The sequence below is a fragment of the Antrostomus carolinensis genome, unplaced genomic scaffold (assembly GCF_000700745.2).
Source record: "Antrostomus carolinensis isolate BGI_N321 unplaced genomic scaffold, ASM70074v2 scaffold41309, whole genome shotgun sequence".
In the NCBI taxonomy this organism is placed as follows: Eukaryota; Metazoa; Chordata; class Aves; order Caprimulgiformes; family Caprimulgidae; genus Antrostomus; species Antrostomus carolinensis.
In genome coordinates this window covers 11,696-19,211 of record NW_010338695.1, presented here as the reverse complement: position 1 = coordinate 19,211, position 7,516 = coordinate 11,696, and the positions used below count along the sequence as shown (strand labels likewise).

The 7,516-nt window shown below is 47.6% G+C and overlaps 1 protein-coding gene across 1 annotated transcript in view; it reads left to right on the top strand.

The window, feature by feature from the left end:
- The window catches only part of LOC104530877 (V-type proton ATPase subunit d 1), a gene marked incomplete at both ends in the record, with an annotated part of 19,071 nt that overhangs the window by 1,104 nt on the left and 10,451 nt on the right, over window positions 1-7,516 (top strand). The window lies entirely within an intron of this gene.

The window sequence follows — 7,516 nt, the reverse complement described above, 5'->3', positions numbered from 1 at the left end:
CATCCCGCCTGCCCTTCAACCCTTCCGGGGAGGACCAGCCACAGCTTCTCTGGGCAGCCTGGGCCAGTGTCTCACCACCCTCACACCAAAGAATTTCTTCCTAATATCCATTCTAAACCTCCCCTCTTCCAGTTTCAGGCCATCACCCCCTATTCTGTCATTAACTGCCCTTATAAAAAGTCCCTCCCCAGCCTTCCTGGAGCCCCTTCAGGTACTGGAAGGCTGAATGAAAATGAAGCTGCTAGACTTCGTGAGGTACCAGCCGTGCTACTTTGCATCTGGAACATGGAAGTAAAATTACCTTTTTTCCTTTCCTTAGTCTACGTTCCTGTAAGATCTGGTTTGGCTTGCAAACTACATAGCCAGTGGCCTTCTCTAACCAGTAAGGAGATACCTCCTGGGCAAAAGTGAGTTTCTGGTTCAGTAGAACATGACTTTAACTTGCATCTCTGAGAAGAAGGTTGTACTCTGTTCTGGAGTTGGACAGCTGCTACATCAGCATTCAGTTATTTGAGACGGAGCTCGAGCGTATCTTGGGCGCTCTGGCAAGTGATGTTTCATCTTGTTTTTGGCGGTTGTGTGTGTTGTCTTGCTTACCACCCAGAGATTTCTGAATGATGCAGGCTGACGTATGAAAGGCCTTTGTGGTCGATTCAAAGAATTTTAAATTTTGGCCTGTTTGTGGCATCTCCTGCATGTGCAGATACTGATTAAAGACCTGTCTCTCTGCTGTATTCCTTCCTGTTCTGGCCTTTTTATGTCTGGACAGTAACACTATCTCACTTTTCTAACCCAGTGCCTCATATCTGTCATTTTCTGGGTCACTGTGCTAAAGCTGCCTATCTTTTAAGCCTTTCCTGTTTTCCAAGACATAGTTTTTTCTTATATGCCTGTCACTAAAACTCATGGAGTTTTCATATTTGGCTCCAGATCTGGAGTGAGACATGGCAAGTCATCAGCAAGACATTACTAAGCCCCCATTTTGCAGCAGTGTTTGCAATGGATGAGCAGTTTCTAGCTCATCATCTTAGTTGTATGCAGCAATCTCCTCTCTTCTCTCCAACTTAACTTTCAGAACACCTCTTTGCCCATCTTTAATTTGCTGTAAAGCCATCACTGCTGTTTGAACCTGCGATATTAAGTAGCTTGTCCTCCACTGATGCTTTTCCTTTACTGCCCTACAGGTTTATGGAAATATCTAGTCTCTGTGGAAGTATCACAGTAACCACTAATGGTTTCTTCTTTTAGATTCTGTCTTTATCTTTTTAAAAGCAATAATCAGGGCAGGACACATATGAGTATCTTGCAGACTTTAAAACTTTATTGTTCCCAAACAGTCTCACTTTGAAAACCAGCGTGTGGAATAGATGAATGGGAAGGTCTCAGACCATGCCTGCCCTGATGACACGCTGCATGACTTGGTAGGAAGGCTGCGAGTGGTTGTGGAAATCCAGTTTCCTGGTGACCTTTAGCCAGTGTCTATATCCAGCTCGAGTTGTGTGGAAGATCTTAAACATCTCTTGTAATCTGGTAGGCTGGTTCTCGCAGCTGTGTGAGTGACTCTAACTTTAAAACTGGTGTTTTGCCCTCAACTTGATTTAACTTTGATCTTGTTGTGCTTCTGCCTGATTTCTATGGCAAAACACAATTCTCTGCAGATATCTGTAGCTCTTGCCTGCTGCCTAATCTCATCTTGAATATATTGGTCCTGTTCAGCACAGGATATTTCTTCCTTGAGTTGTCTTCACTCTCCTCTCTTCTTTTCCTTCTTTCCCCCAAGATTTGCTTTAATGCCACTGTGTGCAGTGCTGCCTGGAGGAAGGCAGGAGATGAAGCAGGAGAAAAGCTGTTTGGGTACACAAAGCATCTCCCCTCTCTTGTGGAGACTTTGTGCAAGGAGTTCAAGTGTTTGGTTGTGTTTTGCTGTGGTTCTGCTGCACCACTGCTGGAGGGGTCTCCTCTGTGTCTGCACTCGCCACACCAATGAGGTATTGATGAAATAGAGAAGGTGTTATCAGTTCCAGCTGGTCCAAGGTGGGAGTTGCTATCGGTGTTACAGAAGCTCTAGTAACTTCAAATGACACTGCAGACAAGTTAAAACAGAAGAACGAGGACAGTGAAACACAAGGAGTTTGGAGAGGGTGCTGGTTTTGCCCAGTGGATCTTAATACCTTCTGTTGATAATCTTGATATATTTAGTGACTGAGCTAAGTAGAAAAGAGGCTGGACTGGATGTGACTCCTTGGGCTGCCTTTCAAACTGTGTTTTGTTCCCTGAAACTGTCTCGTGGGTTGTAGTAGGTCTTGGTTTGGGGCAAGGGACAGAAGTTTCAGGGATTATTGTCCTGCTGACAGTGTGGAGCTTCCCATGCACGTCCCACAGAGCTGGAGTGGAGAACAGCTCTGTTTGGAGGCTGGCAGCGCAGACTTGTGCCAGTGGCTTTTATCTAACCCAGGCTTGTGTGCGGGCAGCATCACGGAGATGTTGGGCCAAAGGATGTTGTGCCTGTGCGCACAGAGGTGCTGTGTCATCCTGCCTACCCTGAGTGACACTGGGACAAGCCCTTGCCACTTCATCTTCCCCTCTGGCTGGGCACACAAATAGGTGTGATGAGGTGATCTATTTTTGCCTTTTGAACATGAGTATTTCCCACTCTTTTCTTTTAGGGTGGTTAGTGACATTTGAGCAGGAAATGGTATAGACTGCTCCTGTAGACAGCTCCAGGCAAGCGAGGCACCAGGTGGTCAGAAGAAGAAATTGTACTCAACTGAATGTGTCTGTGTGCTAAACTTTACAGGCTGAATTGAACTAGGAAATGGTAGAAAGAGATGGAAAGTTTTAGCGGGGCTGGCTTCTGCAGGAGGAAAGCTTGAGTTCACTGGGACTCTCTTGAGAGAGAGGCACTGGGTTGTAAACAGAGATTTTTAAAATGGGGTGGGATTGTAGGAGATATGTCTGGCTTGAAATGGAAGGAAATGTTTTGTAGCATGTCCAGTTCAGCTCTGAAACTCACTGCTGCTGGATGCCTTTGTACGTACTTACATTTTTGGCTGCCTTAGAAATCCAGGATAACCTCACACAGGACAGGCCCATCAAGGCCCGTTAAACACTTGGGTACCGTCTCACAGAGAGCAGCCAGGCTGTAGGAGTCTGGTGCCAGGAGGTGGATCAGGCCTTTTAAAAGCAGTCAGGCTTTCTCCTTCATGCATGTCCTGCTGGAGCTCTGGGGAGGTTTTGAGTTGATCAACAGGTGACTGTTGTGCTTGTTTTTGGAGGGCGCTCAGATCTTGACCGAGGGTGCGTTGCTGAGATGGTTTGAGGAGCTGTCTGATCTCGTGAGCACCTGTAGTCCTTGTCCCCTCTGCTTGCTCCAGAGCCAATCTACCAAAAGCCATGCTGCTCGTCCCCACGTGGGATTATTCTGTGCCACTTCTCTTACCTCTTGTAAGCAGCCCAAGAACTAGGTGAGGACATGGGAAGGAGAAGTAGCAAAGAGGATGGTGTGGAGGCTCTGGAGCAGCTGGAGGACTTGTGCTCCTGGTGTCCTCTCCTTGCCCAGCTCCAGGGAGACCAGGCAGCGCTGCCTGCGACCTGCCGAGAGGTGGCGCTCCAGCCCCGTGGCTCCTGTCCCCAGGTGCACACCGTGCCACAGGTAAGGGTGGGCATCTCTGCAGGTGGGCAGGAGTTCACCCATCTCCTGGGCTTAGGGGCACACGAACAAAATTGACCCAAGAACACAGCTAGGCAGCAACCCCAAAGCAAAGTCTTCCTTCCTCCAGTCACTTACTGCCACTGATTTTTGTCCTGTGGTGTGTTCCTCTCCTGGCACCATGCTGACTCTTTCCTGGCTCCAGTCCTCCCCAGGAACTCTTCTGTGGCAAATGTTGCACTGTTAGGACCAAAATTCTGAGGCAGTTGGCTGATTTCCCTTTTGTTTTGGTTTGGGTTTTTTTCAAGTGGTGGCTGTAGCTGGCGGCCTCTGCCACTGCCATATCGTGGCGAGGAAAAGCTCGACTTGTTGAGCCTGCCATGTTCTCTGTAGAACACCTGCTAGCTCTGTGTCTTGCTGGGCAGCTCCTCACTGGAATTCTGCTCGGTGCTTCCCTGTGTTTTTCAGCAGACCATGGTGGGTTCTGACTGATAGGCACCAGTTGGCTGCTCACATCTCTCCTCCAACACAAACAATTGACTGTTTGGCTGAGGGAATGCAGTGATGTTCTGTAGGGCAGCAACAAACAGGTATTAAGTGTACTTGAAACAGCAAAACCCACTTCCTGAATTCAACAAGCACATATTGACTTGTGGGATGGAAGTGGGTTTTAGGTTCTTCTCGGTGATGTGCTGCCCTGCCTCTCTGTAAAGGCTTTGTTCTTTGTGTTAGCCTGACACAGTGCCACGTCCTGTCTCTCCTTCCTTCCAGAGTTCCTGTATACGGGTGAGATAGGATTCTCCATCGTGATGTCACTCCTGACTGTAGCCTGATGGGATTGTCAGCTTTAGTATTTTTCCAGGGGGGGAAAAAGATGGTTTGATATGGTGGGGGATTTTGTTGTTTTTTTTTTTTTCCTCCCTTGCTTCAGCACAGTCTCTTCCCTGCTCTGGAAAGTGATTCCACCGCAGCCTGACCCTGATGTGAGGGCTCTGGCAGCTGTTGAACCCCTTGAGCCCCTGCAGTAAGGTGATGGGCAAAGGAGGGTTTGATCTTGTGTTGAGGTGCAGGAGCTGCTGGTAACTGAGTCTGCTGTAGGAGTGAGGTCTGGAGGTGAGCTGGATCTAAACACACCTTCCAAATCCCTGAGCAAGCCTGTCACCAGAGGACAGACTGGGTCATCTTTTGTCTGTACCTTACCAGTCTGCTGGGGCTGGGAACTGGGTTCTTTGTTGCCCTGAGGATGGAGCTGGGAACTTGGCTTTCAGTGTGTTTTTGTGGTCACAAGACGTGTTTTTGATGAGACTGCATGTACCTTTTCCCCTTGCACATGCCTTTTCTTAGCTGACACTTCCCTCTGTTACCTTTTCCCTGACCCAGTCCTGCTCTGCCTCTCCCCTGTGCTGGATAGATCTAGTTTCTGCTGCACAACTTTTGAGTTCAAACTTAATCTCACAGCAGTGGTTTTTCTAGAGCCAAATTGTTTCAATTGCTACTTGAGCTGAAGAGCAATAATCTTCTTCTCTGGAGTAGGAAGTTGCCTCTCTTTATTCTAAATATACTGGAGTGTGCATCCTGACATAACTGCAGAGGCTACAAAATATGACTGCGTGCTTTTGAAGCCTTGTGGAAGGAAAAACTCCAAATACTGTACACGTGCAGTTTATTTGGGCAAATGCAACAATCTGAAGGATCTTTCCTAATGCTGCTATGGTTAAAACTGCACTATACTATTTTCAGTTACTTGTTGACCCCTTGGTGGTGGTGTGATCGGGAAGCAAAAATTACCATAGCGGCTGGGGATCCTGCAATAAAAGGTTTATGAGCCTTTTCTGGCAGAGAAGGTTTTGGCAGAGAAGCACAGGTTTCTAACAAACAGCTTCCCTGTTTGCAGGGAGTACAAAGTTGAACTGATAAGCCAAGTTCTTGGAGGGATTATGCAATATTCAAAATAAGAGGGCATGTCACTAATGATCTAGAAAAGATCACAGACTTGCATCCTCTGAATGGCAGCACGGGAGCTGCATCTGTTCTCCTGCCATACCCAAAGGATACAGATCTCATACCAGTTTCACAGAATCCCAGACTGGTGGGGTTGGAAGGAACCTCAGGAGATCATCCAGTCCAACCCCCCTGCCAAAGCAGGTTCCCTACACCAGGTTGCCCAGGAAAGTGTCCAGGTGGGTTTGAACATCTCCAGAGATGGAGACTCCACACCCTATCTGTGCAGCCTGTTCCACAACCAACATCTATGAGAATGAACTGGGTCTCGTGCCTAAGTGGTGGCTGTGGAAGTCACCTTTCAAAATGGTGTGACTGTGGGTGTCCTCATCAGAAACAGACTCTTGGACAGGTGGATTTCACTGTGTGTTATGCTAACAGGATGCTTTTTTTTTTTTTTTTTCCCCCAAACTCCCATTGCCTGGAGCACACTTCATTTGGCCGGTGGATTTGAACTGGATCAGCGTGACCCTCCTCGTGCAGAGCAGTGTTGTTCTTCGCTTGGAAGGTGTTAGCCTGGTGCAGCGTGGTGCCCAGCAAACACAGTGAGCCATGGTCATGGGCAGAAGAGCTAGCAGAATGTTACCAGGGACAGGAAAGATGCAGCAAAATGCTGCTGCTGAGCTCCAGCTGTTTCACTAAGATAGGGAAACCTTTAATGAAACTCTGCAGCCCTGAGGAGAGGCTCTAGCACGCAAGCTGTGAGCGATGAGGTGAGAACACATCGCCCCTGGATAACATCCCTGTCAAAGCTGATGCTGTTTCATCCAGAGGCAGTGTGTGTACTTAGCTATCTTCTTGGGCTTTGTTTCAAGCTGAATCCTTCTGGTGATCCTGCAGCTTGCAGGAACACTCCTTCCACTTTCCTCATGTTCCTTCTCACAATCTTTCCCTCCGCAGTCTGAACAGCGTGTCTGTTAAGGGTCATAAAACAGAGAGGGAAGGTTTGTTAGGAGGCTCTCAATGCTCCTCTGATCAATTTATGTGTGATTGCAACTTTTCCAGAGGACAACCTGTGTGCAGTGCCTTCAATTGGGTAAAAGTTCATTGAGCACTTCTGTCCCCATGTAACATGCTTCACTCCTTGATTGAAGCTCTACACAAGGTCTTCTGGGGCTGCACCTTAGCAGCCTTCATTTTCCTTTTACCTTTCCATCAGTTTGCCTCACCTAGTGCTCTAGGCTGGCAAGTTCAGCCCAGAGAAGGCCTGGAGGCTGGGGCACTGCTTTTGAAAACTTCTTGAGGGCATCCTGGGTCCTAGTCCCCTTTCCCAGATCCATTCTGTGTGCTAGTTTGAACTCTAGCAAATAGTAATCTCGAGCTTACTGCAAAATACTGCAATAGTTAGAGGCCAAGCAAAAATCTTGTGTCTGCTCCACATGGTTTCGTGTGTGTCAAGTGGGATGAGGATTTTTCTTGTCTCCTGCTGGCAGCAGGTCTGTATGCACAGTAATGTTCTGCATGTTATCTAAGCCCAGACCACACATTCCCTGGGAATTGGGTCGGGGTGTTTAATTCATTGAACTCACTCAACTTTCTTAGCTACTTCAGGCAGTGTTGGGGGCAGTGTGAGTTTGCACAGCATAGCCTTTTATCTTCTTTTATATCCTTGAAATGTGATGATTTCGGGGTTTGGGGGGGTTTATTTTCAGTGCTTTACATGTAAGCAAGGTAAGAAAACAGTATATGCATGATTAGATGTCTTTGGTCAATATTTAAAATGTAATTAGTGCTGAAGTCTGCTCAGCACGGCACAGGGTGCCAGGACTCAGCCTCGCATACCGGCCTCGTGTTTCTCGAGCTCTGAGGTCGATCTTTGAGGCATCAGGTTTAAGCCTCTTGCACGAGGCTGTAAGGTGTTCAAAA